We start from the raw sequence: 4,941 nt of genomic DNA, 5'->3' as shown, positions 1-4,941 counted from the left end.
GACCTGCACAGCACAGACATAAAGTCACAGAGGGAAACAATACAACCTAGCAGAAACTGAGCGACGCTCCTAGCCCAGCATCACACAGAGATGGAAGTGCAGCTAGGATTGGTGCCATGAATCAATCTCTAAATAGGTAGAAGGCCATCTATGTGGAGGAATCATCAAAGATGAGCTGCCATGTAGGAAGCTGGGTGAGTCAATGTTGTATTTCTCTGGAAAGTGGGAATCAGACTGTGTTGTCATTTTAGTATGTTAGTTTCATGCCTAAGTTGTGGGGTTGCTGTTTGTTACAATAGGGAACCATCTTGGCTAGAATTGTTGGATTTGGATTGTACTTTTTTCCATCCTTCATACTGCATTTTATCTAGGGCCAAATCCTCAGATGGTGTAAACTGACCCAGCTCCACTGACTTTAAGTGAAATAATCCAGTTTTCACTAATGTGATAATGCACCTGATTAGTGCTCTGGGTGATGGGTGAGGAGCACTCGTGACTCCTCGTCAATGGAAGTTACGAGTACTGTGCACCCTTGACATTCACATTATGAGATATTACAGAGGGAGAATCAGGATCAATTTCTCTGTCACTCTAATCCTTACCATTGCCCTTCTCCTTCCCTCCACAGCCATCACATGATATACTGAGGAAGAAAATGTCCAACCGAACCACCGTGACCGAGTTCCTTCTCCTGGAATTCTATGACAGTCGAGAGCTGCAGATTTTACACTTCATGGTGTTTCTAGTGCTAGTTACCTGGCAGCCCTGGTGGGGAATCCTCTCATCATCACAGTTGTTCTCCTCGACCACCATCTTCACACCTCCATGTACTTCTTCCTGATGAATTTGTCCATCTTAGACATTGGCTCCATCCTAGACACTGTCCCCAAATCCATGGCCAATTCCCTCATAAACATCAGGTCAATTTCTTATTCTGGATGTGTCGCACAAGTTTTTCTCTTTGTCTTTTTTGTTTCAGCAGATCTTGCTTTATTGACCATCATGGCGTATGACTGATATGTCACCATCTGCCAACCCCTGCACTATGAGAGAGTGATGAACAAAAGAGCTTGTATCCAAATGGCAGCTGGTATCTGGATCAGTGTTTTTCTCTACTCTGCACTCCACACTGGGAACACATTTACAATAACCTTCCGTGGAGGCAACATGGTGGATCAGTTCTTCTGTGAAATCCCCCAGCTCCTCAAGCTCGCCTGCTCAGACACATACCTCAGTGAAACTGGGGCTATTGCCTTTAGTGTGTGCTTAGCCTCAAGCTGCTTTGTTTTAATAATTGTGTCATATGTTCATATCTTTACCATGGTGCTGAGAATCCCCGCTGAGCAGGGCTGGCATAAAGCCTTCTCCACCTGCCTCCCTCAACTCACCATGGTGCCGTTGTTCTTTTGCATTGCTAACTTTGCCTACATTCATCCCACCTCCAGCTCAACTTCAGGTCTGGATCTCGTGGTGCCTGTTCTCTGTTCCATGCTGCCAGCAGTGATGAATCCGATCATCTACAGCATAAGGAACAAGGAGATCAAAGCTGCATTGAGGAAACTGATAGCATGGAGGTTATTCACTAAAAATAAACTGTCCATGTTTTCCCTTTGATTGTGATTTCATCCTGTTGCTTTATAAATCTAACCCTCTGATGACATTATTGTCTCTATGAGAACATGCTTTGCCATTTGCTTATGCAGAAAGGTGTATTTAGACAGGTAAACATGCAGACAAACACCACTTAAGTCAGTGGAGTTACTGTAGATTTACCCCAGTGTAAATAAGACGAGACTCTACCTATCTATCTATCATGTTTTTGTACTGCCACCCATCACCACACTATCCGAGCACCTTCCACCTCAAACGAATAGCCATAATCAAGTCCCCAGTGGACTTCATGAAGTCTCTGTGTCTTTGGGGGGGGAGGCATAAACTTTTCTTGGGTTGCCATAGCTTTTGGCTAATTGTTTGCTTGTGTAACAGAGTGGGGTATGATGGTATCAAACTGTGAACTCTGTTGTGGTATGTGTAGAAATATTGGCACGGTGACAGCACAAGTCTGGCCTGGCTCAATGGCAGCCTGTTGTGCTGCTTTCCAGACAGCTGCCCTGCCTAGGAAAGGTGTTTGATACCTCTTTGGAGGACCTCATTGAGAGCCATCAAGTCTAGAGTCTGGGGCCATCAAGTTTTCTTGTCTGTCGACTACTTGCCTACCACCAGGGAAAAACAATTTTTCTATACAGGGGAGCCACAGGCATGAATGTCGGAGATGGAACTTTACAGTTTGAAACCCTGGCGCAGAGACGGTGGCCTACTGAACAGTGCTGTTCTGTTCTGTGCAGAGAGGGGCCGACCATGCCCACACGTAGGAAAGACTAAACCTGTGTTTCTTGCCTTCCTGTCACATTCTTCTTAAAGGGGTTCAACCAGGATCCCAGAGTGATCATAGTCTAGGTGAAGCTCTAGCAGAGTGTGTGTAAGTGACCTGGGGGGTTGGGGAAACTCAGATACGGTTTTTAGCTCTAAGGCAGCTGGACAGTGGCCTCCCACTGCCAAAGGAAGGGCATCAGACCAGAGGTCTGAGCTGGGGAATGGTTCCTAGAGCCCCAGAGCTAGAAACAATGACGAGATTCTACCCATATGCAGTTACCTTGGAAGTACATGGCATCCAGTGATTGGGTCCACTTTCGTGAGATGAGTGACTGTACAACTGGGTACCGGGCCAGATTGTAACGGCTAGCTCGTCTGGCTATTGCTTTGTTTTATCAGTTGATCAATTTGGTTTTAGGATTTTGTTTTGTTTTCTTTCGGGGGGGAAATGATTGGGGGTTTCAGTAATGTGTCATGTATTCGGGGGGCAATGTGTTATCTCTTTCTCTGGGTTTTCTGAGAGAGCTGAAGGTTTGCTTTCCACAAAGATGAAGGGATGGAAAAGAGTTTCTGTAGCTATCTGGATAATTGAGTTCCTGTTGAAATGACTAATTTTAACATGCCTAGAGCCTGAGATAGGCTTCTTTTTTATTAATGTACAGGTAAATAAATAAATAACATCTGTGTCATTCTTGCTGTGGTGAGACGGCCCTTTTGAAGAGAAACTTATTCCAGTGTTTCCTACAGAAGAACTGACTCTGGATAATGAGGCCATATTTGGATCCCATTGAAGTCACTGGGCTAAAGCCACTTACTTCAAAGGGGTCAGGACTTGGCCAGCAGCCAGTATACACAGGGATCCAAATGTTGCTAAAGGCAGCCTGGAGAAAGTGAATGGGACAGAGATGTAAGGGTGAGATTCCCATCTCAGCTACACCTGTGCCAATGAAGAGTAGCTCCATTGACATCAAGGGTTTAATACTGATGAGGTTCTGGCTCAATGTCTCTGGGCTCAATTCAGTGGTAACATAAACACTGGTGAAAGTTACTTGTCTGGGGTCATTTTGTTCTAACCTTGATGTAAATGGAAAAGTGCCGTCACTTGCACTGATCTGGCATTCCATGCAGCATCCCATGTCGATCTGCTCACAAGCTGAAAAAGGAGCTCAGAATTTGGTTGATTTATTTATTATTCCTTCTCTGTAGATTGTTGTGTAGACTATGTATATGATAGATAAAAGAGGAGTATGTGATTAGACAGACAGAGTGATGGGACTGTTCCTTGTCCTAATACACAAGCTAATTGTGTCATAATGATAGATTTCTGTTTATGAATTAGTTTATGCTAATTATTGTGCCTCTTTTCCTGCCATGACTGTCTATGTCCAGATCATGATTTTCTTGTAAGTATTCTTTATTAAACATTATTCACCGAAGCATGTCTATGAATATTTCTCTTACTCCAGACTCATTAACAAGCACCTCATCGGATGTACTCGGTGTGTGAACTTAGAGCTCTTTCATGTGGATACATAGTCAACACGCTGTTTCTTTTCTTTGAGTGGATAAATTGAAGAATTAGAAAGCTTAAAAATGAAGAGGCCAATCCTCAGCTGATGTAAATTGTTACAGTGCCATTGAAGCCAATAGCGCAATTAGAATTTATATCATTGGAGGATCCATGTTGAACACTAATGATTATGAATTCAACCCCCCGCCTCCTTGAATATCCTGTACAAAGGCCCTGGTTCAGTAAACCACTTCCGAATGTGCTTAACTTTAACCAGGTGAGTAGTCCCTTGAAAGCTTAAACTCATGCCTAAGCACTTTGCTGGATTAGGATCCAGGTTAGAGCCAAAGGCTGCATGTAACAGGGTCTTACCCAAACTACTTTCACACCCAGTCACTGCCTCAATTCCTCTCCTTCCCAACTGCAATTGGTTCATTGGAACATAACATAAGAACATAAGAACAGCCGTACTGGGTCAGACCAAAGGTCCATCTAGCCCAATATCCTGTCTACTGACAGTGGTCAATGCCAGGTGCCCCAGAGGGAGTGAACCTAACAGGCAATGATCAAATGATCTCTCTCCTGCCATCCATCTCCACCCTCTGACAAACAGAGTCTAGGGACACCATTCCTTACCCATCGTGGCTAATAGCCATTAATGGACTTAACCACCATGAATTTATCCAGTTCTCTTTTAAACACTGTTATAGTCCTAGTCCTTCACAACCTCCTCAGGTAAGGAGTTCCACATGTTGACTGTGCGCTGCGTGAAGAAGAACTTCCTTGTATTTGTTTTAAACCTGCTGCCTATTAATTTCATTTGGTGACCCCTAGTTCTTGTATTATGGGAATAAGTAAATAACTTTTCCTTATCCACTTTCTCCACATCACGCATGATTTTATATACCTCTATCATATCCCGCCTTAGTCTCCTCTTCTCCAAGCTGAAGAGTCCTAGTCTCTTTAATCTCTCCTCATATGGGACCCGTTCCAAACCCCTAATCATTTTAGTTGCCCTTTTCTGAACCTTTTCTAGTGCCAGTATAAATGGAATTATT

The 4,941-nt window shown here is 43.7% G+C and overlaps 1 pseudogene; it reads left to right on the top strand.

Moving 5' to 3' along the window:
- The first annotated feature begins 634 nt into the window (after positions 1–634).
- Positions 635–1,614, top strand: LOC128847483 (olfactory receptor 14A16-like; annotated as a pseudogene).
- Positions 1,615–4,941: the final 3,327 nt, after the last annotated feature.

Source organism: Malaclemys terrapin, chromosome 13, assembly GCF_027887155.1.
Source record: "Malaclemys terrapin pileata isolate rMalTer1 chromosome 13, rMalTer1.hap1, whole genome shotgun sequence".
NCBI lineage: Eukaryota > Metazoa > Chordata > Testudines > Emydidae > Malaclemys > Malaclemys terrapin.
The sequence above is the reverse complement of the archived record's forward strand: the minus strand, read 5'-3'. Positions and strand labels throughout refer to the sequence as shown.